Source organism: Pseudopipra pipra, chromosome 3 (assembly GCF_036250125.1).
Source record: "Pseudopipra pipra isolate bDixPip1 chromosome 3, bDixPip1.hap1, whole genome shotgun sequence".
NCBI lineage: Eukaryota > Metazoa > Chordata > Aves > Passeriformes > Pipridae > Pseudopipra > Pseudopipra pipra.
The window spans coordinates 2,348,502-2,369,665 of record NC_087551.1 but is presented as its reverse complement, the minus strand read 5'-3'; the positions used below and the strand labels follow the sequence as shown (position 1 = coordinate 2,369,665).

At 43.0% G+C, this 21,164-nt stretch overlaps 1 long non-coding RNA gene across 12 annotated transcripts in view; it reads right to left on the bottom strand.

Moving 5' to 3' along the window:
* The window catches only part of LOC135412330 (uncharacterized), a 475,906-nt gene that overhangs the window by 428,562 nt on the left and 26,180 nt on the right, over positions 1-21,164 (bottom strand). Inside the window, exon 1 of one of the 12 annotated variants that reach the window (XR_010429576.1) lies at positions 6,253-6,791. The exons of the other annotated variants lie outside the window; for them this stretch is intronic. This is a non-coding gene — a long non-coding RNA (uncharacterized LOC135412330). Of the gene's footprint in view, positions 1-6,252; positions 6,792-21,164 lie in introns of those variants that run through there. 12 annotated transcript variants of the gene reach the window in all.

Genomic DNA, 21,164 nt, shown 5'->3' with positions numbered 1-21,164 from the left:
AAGGGGAGAGAAGAAAGATAAAACTCATAAAGGAAAAAATATTTTACAGATCAGGCAGATTGCCATATTAAGATATATCCATTATTCATTTTTACCAATGCTATTTCTCCATAGTCTACGAGCCTCATGGAATAGTGAAGCCCTAAGAATTGAACCTGAAGAGAAAGCAGCACATTGGGATGTTTAAACAAGGATACTGACAAATCCACAACAGTTTCCATCCTGATGAAAGGTGCTGGAGTTAGATTGAGTCCAGCTGTCAGCTCGACCCTTCAGGATGGGCCTGGGCTAACCAGAGGGAGTGTGGAACTTGACCTCTGAGGAACAAGCAAAGTAACTGGATTGCTTAGTCTTGAGAGGGAATAACTGGCAGGGACACAGTGATGTTCTTGGGATCCATGAAAAGACAGAGAGAAGTGAACAGACTCCTCTTTATGTCCAATTTAGACAGAACAAGTGGTAATGAAACTCAATATGTCAAGGGAGATTTAGGTCACTCGGGTGCCCAGACAGACTGAAAAATCTTTGTGGCAGGAGGTTCCTAAGAGTGGAGTGAACAAACTTTCCCCAGTAATGGCACAGTTGCCCTGCCCTTGAGAAAGGAAGATGGACTCTTGACATCCTTTATTGTCTGGTTTCTACAGGGCTTTGTGCTCCAGAACTAACCACAAGTCAGTAGGCTGTAAACCACAAGTGTAGAGTGAGTTTTATATCTCAAAAGCCAGTGAAACCCACTGAAATTTTAAACAACAAAGAACTCAAAAATATGCTGAATAATATGCATGTTTGATACAGTCTAAATAAATATCCTATTTCATATCAGTTCTCCCAAACAAGAATGTCCTGCCCCCTCCCCAGGGGTCTGGCTGCCCATGCTCGAGGACAGCTCTGATAAGGGCTCAGATTGCACCAGGTTGTTCTAAACTGTGAGAAAGAAAGGGGTGGGAAGACACTTTCTCATCTCCACATATGTATCAGGAACAGAGATGTTATTTTCAACTTTAAAAAGGTCACAGCTTATTTCTGAAAGGCAGAAAAAAAATGTTTCATCCCAATCTATCGTTCATTTAGCAAGAGAAAAAAGCTGGCAAGAAGAAAAGAGAGAGGAATGACAGCCCAAACAAGTGATCAATATAGGCCCTGTTGCAATGAGAACCAACACTCCACATCTGGAATGCAGGAGCTTGGAAATCTGCAGCCAGGAAGAGGATCTTCAGCTCTCTGTGATGAGTTTCACTAGCACAGATTTTATGTGATAATAACCCTGCCTTTCTAACAGCAGTTGGAAATCTTTGTTCCCTGGGCCATGATACTTCACCCCCTGTGTAAAGTAGGTAAGTTTTAGGAACTTTTTGGAAGATCTGCATTGCTGCTCTCTGCAGGCTTGGAACCAATGATGGGATTTCCTTCCAGACCCTGGGAATCTGCTCCTCTCCTTGCTCTTTTGAGCTGTTTATTCTGGAGCTCAGCCTGCATTTGCAAGGTCATGTCGGATACTACTCGTCACACCGTGCTGCTTATGCGTGAAATCCTCGTTTTGTGCAAAGCTCACAAATATATATTCATGTCCCAGTACCTTTAATGTCCAGGGGTAGTGGGAGCGTGGCAAAGCCGGGGTGGTGCCACGTTACTGGGGCAAAAGAAGGCCAAGTGGAAAGTTGTCACTTTGAGGCTGGAAATCCTACAGGAGGGTTTCTGGTAAAATAAGATCATGCCTTCTGTGTCTGCAATTGGTTACATGTGAAGTAGACACACCAAAATGGGAAGCAGTGTCCATTTTGGAAGAGCAATTATTGTTGTGAAGCCATTTTCCAGGTGGGATTATGGGCACTAAACCACTGGGACTGACTGTGCTGCCCATGCATTAAATCCTCATTTTGTGCAGACTTAGTGAAAAAGATAGTTCCTTGTAATGTGTCCTGGTTTGTCACTTGCTCCTACACAGCAGCATAGGGATGCTTTTTTCCTGCTTAATACATGCAGTGATAATTTTTTCACATGCTCTTTCTGTAAATGTTCCACCACAAAACATTCTGTTTTTTGGAATTAAGGTTGTAAATATGCATTAATAAGTTGGAGCAAATTCTGCACTAATTGCCTGCCCATGTGCCACCTCAGTGCCACTGACGGAGGAAAAGCTGCTGAGGAACACTGAGAGCTGGATTCTCATCCCAGAAATGTTACTCTATCTCCACATACAGGGAGATATCTCCACATACAGGGGTATGACAGAATCAAATCCTGTGCTGAAGTTTATAAGGGACACGTTCTTGAGTATCAGGAACACAAGACTGAACTCCCACTTGACAAACATAAAGGCCAGGATTGCAAAAGCTCTTGTCAGCGGCCTAAACCTGCTCTCCTTGGAGTAAATGGCATTGTCCCCACTGTTAGTGACAGCAGAACCAAGCCAGCAATCAGCCCTTCTGGAAATCCTGTCCTGTGTGATCCCAGTGAAACAAATCCTCTCCTTTATGCTTCGAATTAAACAAAACACCTCGGGTTTCTTTTTGTTCCCTCAAGCCTCATCAGCCTTTCACCTACAGTTACATCATGGCATGAACCACACACCACAGTGTTCCCAAATTTACTCTGTGTTCCAGCCACATAGGATACATCCTACTGGTAAAATCCCTGCTAATTCCTTCACAAATAAAGGCAGTATTATTTACCTCTTAGCTTTAACAGATCTGTCCATTCCTGTGGCTGAAATTAATTCTTCTTTTTCAGTTTCGTAAGATCATATTTTATTGTTAACATATTAGGAGAGAGAACAGTATCAGACAGTAAGCAAATTAGATAATAATTAATAGAAAATTAAATAACAATAATTAATAATGATACCTTCCAACTAATCTCTGAATGATAATAAAAAAATTCACAATGGTGTTGTGAAGCTTGGTTTATTCCTGCCTGTAATTTACTTTGAGGTCTTAGCATAAAAGGTGCTTAGAATTGAAAAATATCATTATTAGCATAAAAATGAGGTATGTTCTATTTATTTTGTGTATTAATTTAGCAGAATATATTATTACACAACTTTATACTGTAAGCACAAGGTCACACAGGATATGACTTGTCACACTGTGTTGCCTATGCATGAAATCCTCATTTTGTGCAGAGCTCTGAAATATATATTCATGTCAGAATATCTTACTGTCCAGCCACAGCCCCGGAGTTTCATTCTATTACAGACTGGGGAAACAGATTCAGCGTCATTTGAGAGGTCTCTTCTTCTCTCAATACCCGAATGAACTCTCATTAATCAAAAACCTACAAACACTCACCGAGAGAGCCCCGGCCCCGGGAATGCTCCCTGCAGCCTGAGACAGGATGAGATCCACCCCCCAGCTTTGTTTTACCATTGCTGGGGGACTAAACACGGCACTGATCTCACAGTTAGCAGAAAACAGCCTGATTTTACTAAATACAGCAAATTAAAGAAATTGGTTTAGGGATGGAATTTCTCTGGCACTGCCACTGTTGCATTATACTGCACAGATCTTGACACAGCCCTGGAGACAACATGCCCTTCTCCAAACTTACAGTCAGCCTGGAAACACATCAGAAGTTCAAGCTCTGCTTGCACTGAACACACTGATGTTTGCAGTTTGAGAAGCAGGAGTTCCCATCGAACTCTGTTACCCACCCACCCATCAACTCCTCATTCCTTTTATCAGCTTTAAATGTTTTTCTCCTCTAAACACATCCATATTGGAGACCAAGAAACTACAAAAGTCTCTGATTACTAAGTCTCAGAGATTTTTCTTTTTACCAGCCATAAAATGGAGATTTTTGTATAACCAATTTCAAGTGGGACACCTTGCTCAACAAAATCCTTAAATCTAAGGAAATGTCGGTTTGCATTAAGAAAAGAAATATTACCTTGGTCTTTAATAGCACAGCAGAAAGCAGCAGCAGTTTAGAGATCAGAGCAGATCACCAGTGTAGCCTCCAGACCAGAACTGCGGGTTTGACATGATACTCAAGCAAATAGCCAGAACTGAACAGCAATTAACAGTTAACAGGCCACTTAAATTAAGAGCTTTCCTTGAAAAAACAGCCTCAGACCTTCAGAGACTCTAGGAAATAAAGATCGAAGGGGGGGGGGGAATTTTCTCACCAGGCCTTTTATCCTCAGAATGTACAAAGCCAGAAATGCCTGGGCTAAATGCAGATGGAGGGGAATGTGGCTGCAGAGAGGAGGGAATAACCAGAGGAAAGGAAATAAGAGATTTTGAGTAATGACCTTCTAAGCAATGAAAACATAACTTTCTTTGCTGATGTCTCCAGAGCCAAAATTTTGTATGGTGTCACACTTGGTGCTAAGCTGTGCTTTGTACCCTTGTCATGCAACTGTCACCACAACACCTGGTAATGCAAGACAGACATGGAGGGTTTGCAGCCAGCCCTAGACCTTGCTCGGGCCACTGCCCCTCCCTGAGTATCCTGTGCCTCCCAGACCCGACAAAAGGGACCCACACACCCAGAATTGAACCCCCAGTCCCTGGACAAGCACACCCAGCCATGGCACCCACAGGCACCTCAACATTTCTGTATCCCTCACTGTTTCAGTGCCCCACCACCACGTGGATCTGAACACGGGTTTCTCACCATCACACAGCACACAGCTGTAAAACCCACTCCCAGGGACAAACATGAAAGTGGAGATGTCTCAAAGTCCCAGTCCCACACCCTTTTTGCTCCGAGCGCCTCATAACTCCACGATATTTTTCTTTCATTCATGAATTTGACCTCTGTGAACTCTTTAAGTCAAGCAGTTCAAAGAGTTAATAAAGAAAGATGTATCTTTGCTCCCTCTCTCAATCTCACATAGCTCAATGCACTCGGAATTTGGGACATGTGGGAGCACAGCCACAGAAATATTCCCAGGTTCAGCACTGTGACAGAAAAAGCCTGGCACCAGCCAGCTGCCTTCCCCAGCCCCTCCGTCCTGCTACCTCAGGAGTTGTTTTGCTGGTCCTTCTGCTGCCAGAACAAAACAGCCTGCAAAGCCCTGCAAGCAACACAGGCACGGTGCCACCTCCCAGACCCCGGGATACAGGGCTGAGTGTGGTCCAGCAGGACACACAGCCCCTGTGTTCGGGTCACAGAGCCAGGGGGAGGCCACTGCCCGTTAGCCGGATCCGGGAGGGCAGAGGTGCCAAATTAGTTTTACAGCTTTCCAGCACCGAGATGTGTCTGGGGCCGGGGGACTTTTTGATGGACGCAAGGGAGCAACACTTGCAGTCTGCTTGAAAGGGTCATTTCCACATTTCACAGCAGTGGCCTATGGGGGGGGGCAGTGTCAGATCAGCATCTGGGGGCTGCTGTTGGCAGGGGGAGGGACCCAGCCGCCTTTCTGGCTGTTTCTGGGCAGGTTTGAGGCGGGGGGGGGGGGGGGGGGGGGGGAACACACACTACACCTTTTGGAGCAACACCAAAAGCAGTTAAACCCCTTACTTGATCGAGGGAGACTGGGGGCAAGAGGATTTGCAGGCAAAAAGATTTAGGAGCGTGGATGTTTTAGTGCAAGGAAGATCGGGGTTGGTGCTGTTTGGAGGTGAAGCTGTTTGCAAACAAGGGCGTTTGGGAGTGAGGGAAACTAAACAAAAGCATTGGGGGCAAGGATGTTTGGGATCAAGGGCAAGGATCACCAAAGGTGAGGGGATTGGAGGCTGAAGGCACCAGGGGGGCAAAAGGGATAAAAGCGTTTGCAGATTAAAAGCATTTGAGGGAGAGGGCATTTGGGCCAAGGGTATTTGGCAGGTGTTTTGGGGAGAGGGGTTCTGCGCTGCTGCCAGCTCCCGACCGCCTCCGCCGGTGCCCACGCTCGCTCTGCGCTGCGGCTCTCGGACACCGGGCGCAGGAGCCGCATCGAGCCCCCCCTCCCTCTTCTCCCCCCCGCTCTGGCCATGCCGGGGCCTCTGTCTCCCCGGGAGCGGAGCCCCCCCGGCCCGTGCGGGCAGCTCCCCGCGCCCGGCGGGGCACGGCGGCGGCGGCGGGCGGGGGGCGCGGGGGGCGGCCGCGGGGGCGGAGCCGCCAGTCAGCGCCGGGCGCCGTGACCCCGGGGCGGGGACGGGCACAGGGACAGCGACAGCGGCGGGGACGGGCAGAGGCGGCGAGCGCAGCCCGTGTCCCCCCCGCGACACCGACACACAGACACGCACACAGACACGCTCCGGGCGGGGGCGGCCGCTCGCCCCCGCCCCAGCGCCCGCCCGGTCCGGCCGCCGCTCGCCCCGCACTTACCCGGGCCGCGGAGAGGTGTCGGCGGGCGGGCTCCGGCGAGCACCGACTGCGGGGGACCGGGGGGGCCGCTGGGGTTTGGGGGGGGCTCCGTAATCCAGCAGGCTTTGGGCTGCCAAATGTAAACACTCCGCCATGATTTCTTTGTTTAGATAATTGAACCTGCCTCCCTCTCCCTCGCCGACTCCCGCTCGCTCTTATTTATTTATTTATTTCCCCCCCCCTCCCGTCATCATCATCATCATCGTTATGGCTTGTGTGGGGTGTTTTTCTTTTCTTTTTTTTTTTTTTTTAAGGGTTGTTATTTAGTAGCTGCATTTATCCACTGCTGGTTTTACAAATATTTATGTATATATATATATATATATTTATCTGTAAATATATATCCCTATGCAGGGGAGGCGATGGGAGGATTTCAGGAGGGGGAGTTGTTCCCGCAGGTTTCGGGGGTTTGCTGCTGTTCCCCCTTCCTTTGCTGCCGGGGCCGGCGGGATCGGGGGCAGCGGCCCCTTCCCGCAGCGCCCGGCGCTCCCGGGGAAACGGCAGCGTTTCCAAACGGGAAGGGAAGGGAGCAGCGTGCAACGGGGGAGACGGATGGAAACTTCCAGACTTAAGTTTTATTACTGCATTTCCTGAAAATTCAAGCTCGACGTGAATGCAACCTTGTTATTATTTTCTATTATAATAATAATTATTATTATGCGGGAATTCCCTGTCAGGAAATAGAGTTTTGTTGTAGGAAATGTACAGGAAGTGTTAACATGACTCAAACGTGTTCCACCTGCATTCCTGCTTTGGCAGCAAGTTTCTCCATTTGGAAACACAAATGTATTTCCTGTCAGTACTACTTGAAAAAGACTGCAGTGCACTTCATCAATGTCCATAAATCCCTTTTCACAGACCTGATCCTATCAGATCCCAGCTTCCCAGGTATCCGATGGAAGTGCCCAGGGAGGAAGCAGGAGGCTGAGTTGCAGTGCCAGACATGTCAACCCCCCAGCAAGGACCTGGCACCCCACAGTTCCCGTGGGACATTTGAGGAGTTTTAGGCACCACTTCACTCAGAAATTGTGTCAAAGACTAGAAATTGTCTCTGACTTGTATTTTGTTGCTGTTTGCACTCAGTAAGAGCACTGCCTCCTGGTTTCTCCTTGCTTAACCCTCACTCCTTTCAAATGCCACAGAACACAGCATTTGCAGAGGTACCTTTGCAGCTGATGTGTAGAACGAGCAATACTGCAAAGACAACATTAAAAAATCATTATATACAAAACCAAGGTGATTTACAGAGCAGTAAAGATAAAATGCTCAGTGGCAACATTCCAGTCATCAAACAGATTCCCAGTCCACTGTGCCCTGAGACTGTTAGTACAACAATAATCACAATTCCCAGAGCCAACCACGTGGGCTTTGAGAATACACCTACAACTTGTGCCCTACTGTAACTTAACTCTTGTGTCTGCCTAATTGGCAGAGGTCCTAGTTCTGCAAAGGGGTCACCACTTTGGACCCCCAAACCTTCCCTAAGTGTCATTAATCCCTTGTAAAACCAATATTAGTTCTCTCAGGCCACCCCTTACGGGTTGACATCACTCCTGAATTCCAGACACCAAAACAAACACCATCACTTAGTTTTTCACAGTGACCCCATCTCTGCTGTCCTACTTTTTTCTAGTTCTTTAAAAGAGAAGTTTGAGAATATTTCCCAGTTTCTGCTTTCTCTTCTTCCCTCTTTAAGGTTATGCTATTTGCTTATGATGCTATTTTTATTTCCCTGCTAGGATTTCATTGCGATCTCCCCTTTGTGGAATTTTCACTTGTGGCCATTTAAATTCATTTCAGGCTAGAACTTGGCATAAAGGTTCGCAGCTTCTCAGCCAGATTTGAATTACTATATTTAATCCATACTCAGCTCTTAGGCTTTTTTTTTTTTTTTTTTTAAATGAGAGTGAAGATAGAAATAATTTTGTTGTGGTTCCAAATGGTGGCATCATGCTGTACTGCTTTCAGATCTTGTCTTCATTCCACTAGCTTTTCAAAAGGACATGCCAGAGCATTTGAGACGTGACTTTAGAAACATGTTGCTTTGCAATCCTTTAGAAATGGGCCATTTCAGCATCAAACTTCATGAAAATGAAGCTTTGTAGATGCAAAAGGGGATTTTTATTGCACTCTTAGGTATGGCTCGCTGAACAGCAAAGCCAGTTTTCATGTGGGCAAAAAGAGGGCAAAAGTCTTTGTTATGCTTTGAAAGACAGTTTTGCACAATTGTGGTTTTGTTATCAATTTTTGTGAATATTCAGGCTGTGCTGTGTTGGCCTCTGCAGCCATGAAGAAGAGATAATGGCACAGAGATTTTTATTAAACTAGATTACATTGGATAGCTTAAATTTCCTTCTTCTATCCACCAATTTAAAAAACAAATGCAGTATGTAATCCAAGATGAATTCCATTGTATAAGTCCAGCTGGGTAATGGCTTGGGAAATATTTCTACCAAGTCAAACTTTAGTTTGCTTTGGGGTTTTTATTTTTTAACTTTTATATTACAGTTCCCAGCATGTTAGACAGTGGCAGGGCTACTGGTAATATCACCACTGAGTAGGATCAAGAGATCTTAAAACAGGATGGCAGATCTCAAGGAGGGGAATAATTAGTGGCCCAAGAGGGGCTGGAAGTAGAGGGATGGGTTGTGATGTGAAGGATCATAGGAGAAAGTGGGCAAAGATCTGTAACAATATGATCCTACTCGAGTACATTTATGATCTCTGGTACTATAATGTGGTATCTCATGCTGGAAGTGGGCACTCTAAAAGGCTGGTTTTTGAAGTTTGAAAGAATGTTGCAGTTTTTAAAAACTACCAAAAGAAGCTCAGACAAAGAGCATATGCCCTTTTTCCTCCGTTCTTCTCACTTGAGGGTTAAGTATTTATGCTAAAGGAACCAGTTCCTTTGCAAAGCTGTTTTCTGTGTTAGTTTACCTTCCCTGAGATCGCATTTGAAATGTGTGGAGAAAAGCAGTGATGTGTAGACTGGGAGTATTTTAATCAATGCAATATGACAATGGATCCCCAGTCAGAAAATGGTTGCAATGTGAGAGCTGTGTAATAAGCTGCACTGTTGTACAAGGGAGTAGGATAAAACTCTTTAAAACAGCAATAAAAATCTGTTGCCTAAAAAGATAACATCCAGATCCTAAAATAAGGTTGAGATTAAATGGGTTAGTCTAAGAATATGCATCTACTGGACCAAAAAGAAAAGATCCAGGTGCTGACTCTCTTTTTTGCAAGCAGATATTTCCATTGTAAACATGGGTAAAGGCAATTATGGAAGAAAATATGAAAAATAAAGTTTTCTTTGAGTGCTTTGCACTGAGTTAACAAATTGCTATTGCACAATAGTAACACTGCATTAATTATGTCACTATTTTTCCTTCATGATAGATTATTGTTAGTAATTCATCACTGTAACATATTAATAGTGGTATTAGTTTTTAAACAGAACAATCATATTAGTAGCATACTTGTCATATTAGTGAAAATTAACAAAATGATGAAAAATTGCTACCAAGGCTCTGGGGGTCTACCACTGCAAGGAAATCACTTTTTTCCCAATCCAGCAGTTTTTCAATGAGCATATATTTTCTTGCAAAGATAAAAAGATTGTTTTACAGAGTTCATTGTCCAAGCCTCAGGAGCCATTTCAAAATACTTTTGCCACCCTTTTAATGCCAAATGTGTATATTCCTGTATGATTCTAATACTGTATGTTCTGCCTTTTCAAAGGCCTGACTGCTGTCATTCACAACCCCTGGCATGAGGTTTGAGGCCATTAACTCTGTTTTTGTTGGGGACTGGGAGTCTGTAGTGTCTAGTGAACTTCTGCAACACAATATCTCTGAGAGTAACCACCTGAATTAGGTAACAGGGTTATAGAGTGGATTTCCTGCTCCCTCACTCCTGAACATCCTGTGCCTCAGAATCAAAAAAAAGATAAAACTTTGCCCAAATCCCAAGAATCCAGTTTGGAACTGGAGTCACTGGTTTTACCCAGTGCTTTGTGAAACTAAGAGGCAAATCTCCAACCTCTCCTCTGTTTAGAAGCCAGCAAAACACAACATTTTCCCCATTTATGCATCTACTTTGCATTGGCTGTTTTCTCATTTCCTGAGCAGTTTCTTTGGCTTAAATCTGCTAATTTAATGGAAGACATGAATAGCTTTCATTTGATTAACAACAGCATGTCACACAGGAAAAACAGGTATTTATGGCCAAGCAATAGGCCACAATGAAGTCAAGGGTCAAATTGGATGTACCAATGTATTCAATATTGTGGAACCCAGTCATTCAAATGCAAATGAAATGATAAACATATTGAGTTTTCAGAATGACCCAAAAATGCCTTTATATTCAAGGCTTGTCTCTGTACAAGATTTCATCCTTTAACCACATGATTCCCCAATGAAAGTATTTGGGGAGTTTAGAAGCACAATCAGAAGCAGAATTCCCAATATCTGTCTAACAGTCCTCAGTGTTTTTTGCTAAACTCTCTCTAGACAAAATCCCTACTGCCTTAAGCTGGAGCCATCCTGGGGGACTCAGACCCTCAGACCCCTGAAGGAGACTGCAACCAACCACAGATGTGACCCACACACAACAGGGCTAATAACAATGACCTCGTTGCAAAGATTAATTAATGCTTATAAAAAGCTTTTATTCTCAAAACTGCTCTTGGATTAGCCAGGCCACAGCATCTCTGTGAGCAAAAGTGTGTGCAACTGTGACACCTGGGCTGTGCTTGGCTGGAAAAAGTTCCTCAGGAAACATCTGTGCTGATGTTGGGACCAGCTTTACAGTGACCCCAAAGTCCATGGGCACTGCCCACCTGCCCTGAAAGCCTCTCAGCTTCTCCCTTGGCAGCAAGTCTGTCTAGGATTGGAAGTGCTGCCGAGCTCCCAGCTCTCAGCTGGGGCTGCCCCTCTGCCCACCTTTCCCACTCCTGTGTGCAGAACTCACCCAGGCAGGCACAGCTCACACAGGGGGCACGGTGGCAGTGCCAGGGCCCCCTGCTCTGCAGTCCCTGCTTTGGGAGCTCACTTTGCTCTGTGTTTTTCTGAACAGCACACGAGCCATGGGGAGAAGCAGTGGCTTAGCTGACCTCCCCCTGCTATGTGAGTAACAACAGAGGAGTAGAGCTGGCATTTTACTGTCCTTTTTCTGAATTTTAATTTTCTAACTAACTCTAAGCTCTTCAGGTGTTATGCAAAAGGCAGCTGCGAGCAGCTGCAGCACTTTAAAAATGAAACCCTCCCCAGTGATGTTTATGAAGTTGTGCACATTTTGTGGCACTGATTTTAATACAAAACATTAGATTGACACCCGATCTACACGTAACGTGCATTTGACTGACACGGGCATTTTTTATACATTGATGTGACATATGCCAAGCATAACAACAGCTCTGAGTGACAACACAGCAAAAGAGGACTTGTGTTATCCATGTTCCATTCAGAATGTTTCCAGCCTTCCCTGTTTAGTGGTAATAATTGTGCTACTCATACGAGGAGATATTTTTGGAGTAATACAGCACTGCAAATTGGCCCGAGTGGCACTGAAGTCCACGGCAGAAAGAGCAAGAGGTCTTTTTAGTCTCTAAGCATTTAGAAAAGATAACATAACTAGGGCTCCAGTGAATTGGAGTTGTCAAAATTCACACCTAAGAGAAAGGGGGTGTTGGGCCTGTTGCCAGGAAACAGCATCTGGTATCACATTTCTAAGAGGATCCATGCATATGAATGCAAGTGGGAGCTGCAGCATGATGAATCTATCACAGAAATTGCACCTCCTCACTCTGCGCTGTGGCACCCGCCCATACCGACTGCCTTGCCCTCATTCCTCAACAGTCCTTTACTCAACGGCCAGAGACACCCAGGCTGTGTGTCTGCAGGGCCAGGTCAGCTGCAGGTTCATCTCCAGGGTGGCCAGGGCCTCAGAATGTGCCCTGGGCCAGAGAGAAGCTTGGCTGCTCTCCATGACATGAACTGCTTGCTCAGTATCTGACTTGCTCCTGCCTCACTTCTGAGGCCACACTTGGACATGGTTTGAGGGATAGCACGTGGAAGGAGCCATTTCTAGCGGGTTGTATGGACAGGACTGCTCTGAGCCTGCCTCCCACCACCCTTCAGTCCTCCAGCACTGTCCCACCTCTAATTTTTCTGTGCCCTGATGTCATTCTCCATGATACAGCAACAAACTCCCAGAGTGTTCCAGCTCCTGTGAGCAAGGACACACTCACACAAGGATAACTCTGTTGTGTGGATTGGGGACATCACACAGAGCTCAGAGGGGATCCAGCATCAAGGGCTAAGCACTGTGGTCATGGTCTGCCAGGCAGAAGGTGTGTCTGCCCCTTGCTTTATCCGAGGGGGATGGATACAGCCCTAGCAAATGGAAGAAAACAAAAGGGAGGAATACTGGAAGTATTACCCTAGATCCAGGGCACTGAAATAGCTCAGTAGCAGAGATCAGAAATATTCACTCTAATTTTATCAAGTTTCTTTGTAGGACAGAAAGCAAAATCTTTACTGGAAACTCCAGTCCCTGAGCAGGCTCTCCACTCCCACTGTGAGAGACAAGCAAGGACTGTGGGAACATCTGGTGTCTTGATAAGGTTCCCAGGACTGTTTTATGATGTGATACTGGAATTGTAGTAGTTAATATTGAATGGACAGCATATTACTGAGTTTTCATAGGTTTACAGATTTACAAGTATTTTGTAGTTCAACAAATTGATTGGTCCAGGGTAAGAGAGGAAAAGCTGGCTGAGGGAGGTATAAAATTAGTTGTATTACTAATTTTAATAACATTATCCTTTTATGTTTGTAATCTCCTAAACTGTGCTTTGTAATAAAGCATCCAGGTACTCCTGGGCAGCAGCTTGCACAGGCACATTTTCTGAACAGAGAATTCATTGTATATTGTGATTATTTACATCACATCTGAAGTTTGTCAAGTTATTAGAGTTTTATGGTCTTATTTACACTACTATTAAGAGAAAGAGTTAAGGACTTTTGAGTGGAGAATCATTGCTTTATGTTAGAATCTATCCATAGCAGGCCAGTATTGCATTCCAAGCTGGAATTCCTGTCACTGCCATGACTGTCACAGAGCAGGTGAACAAGCAAACAATAATGTGGGGCAGCAAAATCTGCCTGGAAAGATGCCTTGAATTTCTGCAGAGAAAGGCAAGAGAACTTCTGGAAATATTTTTGAAAGGGGAAGTTTTAGCTGAAGATAAAAAGACACCAAATACATTTTTATGTTAAGATTCCAGTTCTTCCTCACAGCAGCCCACTGATTTCTTGGCCAAGAAAATCTGTTCTAATATAAATCTAGTGCATTCAGAAGGGTTACAGACCAATCGATTTTGATTTAATTTTATTGTGTTCCCAAGCCAACTTTGCTGTAAAGAATAAATAATATACATTGAGAGCATCAATTGAGATGTGTTTTTAAGGGTTTCTTCTATTCTGTTGAAGTCTGCTAAGATCTTTTTCACTATTTCTGGACATAAAAGTTTAAACTGGATCATACAGAAGATTTGTCAACTACAGAGGCAAAGTAATTTCTTTGCTTGGTACTTCTGTTCAGATGTTTTAGGATTCAGTCCTGTAAGGACTGATTTATTTGAATCTTATTTTCTGAGCCATTCATGGAGCTCTTGTCACATGATGCCAATTCATTGTGACTGTTAAATACTTTCTGTTGATGCTGAATATTTACCCACAAGAAACTTCTGCAGATACAGATACCAAAGATCTCATATCAGCTGAAGGAATTTGTGAAGTTTTCAATTTCAAGTATGTATTGCAAAATAACAGGTGTGTTGCAATTATTAAAAATGTCCAATGTTCAGTTTCCATGATGCATTTCATGAAAAATTTGGAAGTAATTAGTAACTGATTCTTTTGAAATATACTGCTTTGTTGGTAATTGCCAGCAATGATCCCTATCACTTGCTGTGGAGAAGTGGGTCAGTTTTTAGTGCATATGAAAATTGCAAATTAGAACAGAAGTTTTATGTTGTTATGGTGACTAAATACATTTCCTTGTAGGTCTATTAAATGAAAACAATAGTAGAGTGGAGTTTACATATCTTATTCCACTTTGATTTTTTTTTTAAATTGTGCCTACAATAATATTATTTAGCAAGAGCCTTTTAATTAATTAGAATAATTCCAATTAATTATGGACTTTTTTTCTTCAAACCAGCCTTACGAGTCTGCTGCTTTAAATTTCCTGAGTTCTGGATGGACAAGCCATATTTCCAGATTTTTCCCCAGATTTTCCCTCCATTTTGTGTTATTTGGGCTGTTTTTTTCTTCCAGAGAGCACAGAAGAGTTTTGAATTTCAGAGAGAAAGAGATGCTGAGAAGTAAGAATATTCCAAAGGCTGTGTGCTCAATCCCACAGGCTCCCTCAGCTCTCATATCAGCACAACTACAAGTATATAGGCCTGCTAAGATTTTATATTGATGTGGAGCTCATGAAAAATAGAGATTAACAACAGCACTGCACGGTGACCCCTCAAATAAACACCATGTTGGAAGAGGTTTTAGTGTGTCTTGTGTGGCTTCTCTAAAACTGTAAATTAGCTGATGTGTGAAAATGCAGAAAACCCAAAAAACCGCTGGTGAGTGGGTTGCAAGAGGCCACAAATAAATGCAAGGTTTGCCACTGCAATTACCTTGATTTCTTTTGGAAAACATGCAAAAAAAATCTCCAAAGAAACTTCTTAGACTTGTCAATGAAAACTGCCTTTTGGATAATACTTTGGGAACTCGAATTGTCAGTACACGTTTGGAACTGAGAACTTAAGTCTCTGGTTTAGTTGTAGAAACTTCTTTTTGTTTTAAGTTTATCCAGTGCTTAAGTTAAGTTCAGGTCACTCTCACAACTTGAATGTGATCTTATTGAGGAAGATTAATTAATACTGAAAAAATCTGCTTATAAAGATAATTTTTTGAGTCTCTGTTGTCCAAGAGAAATACAAGAGCTAGAATCTCCTCCAGGTTGTGGCTGCCTTGACCAGAAGTAGGAAGGCATTAACTGGTTTATATTAAATACAAACTGGTAAGGGACAGCCTACAATTCAGCTTTTGCAGTCTGAGATGCAGAATATTATATAAAGTCTCACTCACAGCTCTCAGCAAACTTCTGTCCCTTTGCAGTGCTCAGAAGATCCCATTAGATGGTTATCCCTGCACAAAATAATTGCACATGGTGTGGAAATTCACTGTGGTTGTGGTGTGTGTCCAAAAGGGGACTCATTGGGCAATCAGAGTTAATTTAATGTAGGACTTCAGGTAGGGTTTAGTTTTGCTGTTTGGAAATCCCAATTACTCTAATCTATATGTTATAGTCAGATACTTAATCAAAAGTAGTTTTATATCCAGCCACAGACTGCACAGAGCATGTTTGGTACTGTCAAATAAATTCAGTCATTTGGAAAGGAGCATTTGGGAGGGTGGTAAACTTTGCAGATAACACAGAATTATTTCAGTTAGTCAGCACTACAGAGATGTTCAATGAGACCTAATAAGCCTGCATGGTGGCAGCCAAATTCAGCATTGACAAATATGAAAATACATATTGGAGGGAACAGATTGAATTGCTCATGCACATTGCTGGGTTCTAAATTAACTGTAACAACTTGGGAAAAGGACCTGAGGGTCACTGCGGGCAGCTCAATTAAGCATCTGATCAATGAGCAGTGGAGGTTAAAAAAGCAAACAAAATGTGAGGATGTGGAAAGAATGGGATGGAAAACAATGACAATATTGTAATTGTGCAATTATACACATTGTTGGCACCCTTTCCCCCAGTACAATATTCATTTCTGGTCACGCCATCTTAAAATACGTGGTGGAAATAGAGGAAGCCCAAAGTTAGGCAACAGAAGGGAACAGGGACAAGGAGAAACCTCCATATTAAGAGAGATTTAAAAGATGAGAAGTGTTCAGTTGGAAGAGGAAATTAATAAGTGGGGACATGATAGAGAGATATAAAATAATTAATGGTATGGAGAAGGTCAATTGGATGCTCCTATTTACTCTTCCCCATAATGTAAGAACAAAGTGACATCCATTAAACTGAAAAGAAACAAATTTAAAACTGATAAGAAGAAATACTTTTTTACACAATGCATAATTAGCCTGTTGAACTCACTGCAACAAGCTATCATTATGCCCAAGAGCTTAGTAGGATTCAAAAAGGATTATACACTTATTTGGATAATGAGAGCGCCCAGGGATACCTTAGATAGGATAAAAATGGTTGGGGGTGGAGACGTATGAACCCTCATGCTTCAGGGCATAAACCAATCATTAGCTGTCTGGGATTAGGGAGAAACTTCCCCTATGAGAAAATTATTCAATAATTGTCCATTATGGGGTTTCTTGCAAATTCCTCTGAAGCATCTGGTCCCGGGCACTCAGGGTAGGGCCGGGGCATTGGGCTGCTGGTGTGATCCAGGGTGGGATGTATGCTTCCCAAATCTCCATGGGAGCTGGGAAAGCCCCTCTGCACCAAGAGGGACAGTTCTCTCTGCTCTGTGACCTCCTGCTGCCCAGCAATTCCTGAGCAGTCCTTGGTGTGTTTCTTTGGGATACAGCAGGACAGGATCAGGTTCCACGTGAAATGCGTCCCACCTGGCTGGCTCTGACAGCGGAGAGCCTTTTAGCTTTCAAAGTTCTCCAAAGCCTTTTGTGAGGTTCCCTGATAGTCAAAAGAGCAGGTGATTCCACTGAAGTGTTATTATCTCTATTTTGTTTGTTATTTTGTCCCTTTTGATAGTTCACTTGACAGATTTTTCTCCTTTTTGCACTTTCTCCACAAGTGGGAAATACATCCTGAAACAATGTCTTAAGGAAACAGTAGTCCAATCCTTTATTGTACTAGTCCTGTAACACTCTAGGTTAGATTATCCAAGGAAAGAACCTCCATTTACCTGTCCTGGAAAATCAGTCAGATACTCAAAGTTAGTTTCTAGGGGTGCTTTGCCCATAGCAAAGTAAAACCTGCCAAATTTTCCTCTGTGTAATATATTAAAAATGAGACGCCATTGAGATACTTTTGCATCTATTTTCATTTTATGGTTTGTTCTCTGCCATTTACCCTGTTTTTAATTCATTCACTGCATCTTATGATCAAGTTTTACTATTACTATCTAATTTTACTATTTTACTATTACCATCTAGGCTTTTTTACTATCTCTTTTTTCCCCTACTATTACTATCTACTATTTTACTATTACTATATAGTTTTACTATTACTGTTATTTACTATCAAGTTTTACTGTACCATTTCACTACATGAAATTCTGCAACAAAGAGAGTGTCAGATGAAAGTAGAATTTCTACATTAAACCAGCCAGAAGAACACTGGAGTACAAAACACAGAACTGGCACCATCCTTCTGGAATATCCCTTTTCTGCATTTGGGACTTCCCAACGAACCTCTGGAACTGCTGATAAGATCCAGTTGAGTAAAGTGATCACCAAATGCAACCTTACAACTTCAAGGTCAGTTTTTTATGGTACTGTGACCTGACAATATTGAAAACAAAAGGATAAAGATGCTTCAAAGACAAACCTTTTGTGGAGAAAGGAGTCAAAGGTGCAGGAAATAAAACAAGGTAGATTAATTTGAGGGAGTAAATTCTTAAACTCAGCAGAAAAACAACCTAAAAACATGTAATTGTTTCATTATGCTGCATAAAAATCATCCTTCAACCACACAATTATAATACTGTGTTCCACACAAGAACTATGTAAATGTATTTAAAATCCAGTTTATGGAAAACAGACATGATGAGTCCTTGTAATGGTGAAATAGCTTTTATGATTTAAACCCAACAGAATGAAAGTTTTGTAAGTTTGCTTAGAGTTCTGAAAATTTGGAATAAGGTTTTCATGCAGGAAAAAAAAATGTTTTCCCCATATGTAACTTATTAGTCTGCACTATTTGGGTGTGTATTTTAATGATACATTTTCCTTAAATAATAATAGCAACCAATCTGACTTTGAAACTTTAGGAGCCCTTAGGAGATATATCCAGTGTTTATCAATCTACAAGTAGCAGATGCAATTTTAGATGGAGTGTAATGGAGAAAATGAATGATGAGGTTAAGTGCAAGGATCAGCACTTCCAGAAAGCCTCATGAATAATGACAACTAGGTTGGAAGTACAGTTTGAGAAAACTACATCCAGGGAGAGCAGCTGGATTGAGTTAATACTTTACAAGATGGATATAGAAACTCTGTAAGCCTTGAGGTTGAACTCAGCCACATTTAGCAGTGACCAGGAGTTACCATCCAACAACTGTCCCAAACTCAGATAAGTGAGTTTTCTGGCTTTGGTCCCATCCCTATCCCCCAGGTGTTCCCACTGCAGGAGTTACATTTGGAGTGCTCCTGGTTGGCATCCTTGCTGGGCAGTCTGCCATGGGTAGGGATTGAGTGGGCATGGAGAATGAGCAGTGCTGGAGCCCCACGTGGGCTCCTCTGGGTCGTGCTGGGGCTCTGCAGGGCAAACGAAGGGAGCTGCTGCCTGTGCTCTGTCACTCAGGTAAATGGGGGTCCCCAGCCTCCAGGGATGCCAACCAGAGCCTTTCTCAGTGGGGATGGCACACTTACAGCTGTCCTTCCTGGCTCCTACAGCCCTGGGGGACTTCAGGTGTTCCTGTGAGCAAAGTATGGCAGAGAGTAATACAGCCAGTATGAAATAAGGAAACATTTCCTCTCTGTGTCCTTGAGAAAAGCTTTGTAACACTGTTGAATGGCTTTGTTGCAATTGCTGGAGCATCAGTCAATACAGGCCTCAGAGGGGGTTCTGCTGTGAAAGTCTCAGGTCTGTGCCTGTTCTGGGGCACAAACAACAGTGGTGTTGAAACTGCTTTCACAGCAGGGATGTGGTGAGTGACTGTCACTTAGCTGGAGTTTGAGAACACTGTTTTTCAAACTTCACCCTTCAGGTGAGTCCTCACAGAAGTTCAGGCCATCCTTTAGTGCCCACTTGCACCAGTCCAATGCTGTTGGCATTGGCAAAGATTTTCCTTGGAGAAGCTCCATCCCCTGATGACTCTCATGCAGGCCTGAGAGCTCTCCTGTGACAGCTGAGAATCAGGGCCATTAAGTGGTGGTGGGGTTTAGAATCTTTCCCAACAGCTTTTGTATCAAAAGAAAATACACAATTAAATGTATTAGAATAGATATATAGAGAGAATCACATATAAGGCACCTAAAAATGCACTGCTCAGGACTCTATTAAAAAAGTAGTCACATAAAGGCTCATTGCTACAGCATATTTTCTTCATTATTTCTGCCTCATTGTATGTGAGACTATATTAGTATAATGAAGTGAGAAATAGTAGGATATTGGATATTATATTTCCTGCCTAGCAGCTTTAGAGAATTTAGCTCAAGGCAAGAGAAAATGCAGCCTTTCTGCCCCGAAGAATAAACAAAAACCTGTTAGAGAAATAAAAGTGTCAGTAAGAAATCAGATGGTCTCTCCACGTGCATCGGTGCATTTCTTACCGTGGCTTTAGAGTTTAGTTTGGGTTGATTTGGTTTGGTTTAGACACACTCTTGTTTCTTACACAGTGATGTGTAACTTTCCCCTTTATAAGGAGTGGGAACATTTGGGATGTGGAGAAATCAAGCTGCTGTTTATCAAGCTTGAATGTCAGAGGAGCCTGTGCTGTCAGGGAGAGGAGGATCTCAAAGCCACAGACACATTTGCATTTAGCAGTAGAAAACACAGGTATCCAACCTTAAACTTGCACTCCTTCTAGGGTAACAGAACTAGATGTCACTTACAGAGTTTCTGGATTTCCTGATGATTAAAGTATTCCAGTTTTACAGGAACACCAGAGTAGATTTATTTAAAAGGATTTTATGATAGTGTAAGGCTTATTCAAGCATTTGGGGATCTACACAGAGCTGCTGATGTGTGATTTAGTAAACAGGCAGAGCTATTTATAGGAAGTTAAGGGAACTCTTCAGAAGGATAGAGCAGGCAGTGTAACAGAATATACATATGTACACTTAAATTACATGTATGTGGCATGAGATAAAGCACCCCAGGCACCAGAGTAGCCATTCACCTGCATCATAACCAAGAGGAACCAAATCACCAAACTACTGAGAATTGCACAACTCTAGAAAATGACATAATAAGAAAAATTAAAGTTACAAAATAGCAGAGGATCAGTGCTGCTGGATGAGTATCAGTGAACAGAAGTCCTGCTTCTAGCAAAGACATCTTGCATTCTTTTAACATAAGCTGTTTTTAATGTATAGCACTGGTGCACACATTGTTCAGCAGAATTTCACTCAATAGGTTCAGGTCAGAGTTACTGTGTTTCAGCAGCTGGTGTTCAGAGATTTTGTAATTTATGAAGCTTATTAATTTACCAGGTGTTTGTTTAAAATGTCACTTTACCAGGTCTTAGAAATAAAACAAAAATATCTTCTCAAAACAGCGAATCTTCCAGAACTTTCCACATTATTCAGCAAAATCCGTAAAATTAGACAAAATTCTCTGGGTCTTGTGCAAAAAGAATTGAAAAGATCTGATACTGAAACAGCCTTTGAGGGCAGTATGTCCTAAAGGAGGCAGGCAGAGGGCATAATTGCAGCAAGGACTCAGCATCTCATGCACTTGGAGACAGGGCTGCTGCACTCCTGAGGAAGGTGTGACTGCCATTAGCTTGGGGAGCACAGTGGGTTTCATTGTAAGGCTCCTGCTTCAACACTCCCCCCTCAAGGCAAAGCAGCTCCTGCTGTTCCAGCAGCCAGGGCTGCACCTCCCAGGAAGGATCTGACACCTCGGCTGTGGCCTTGTGAAGAAGGATG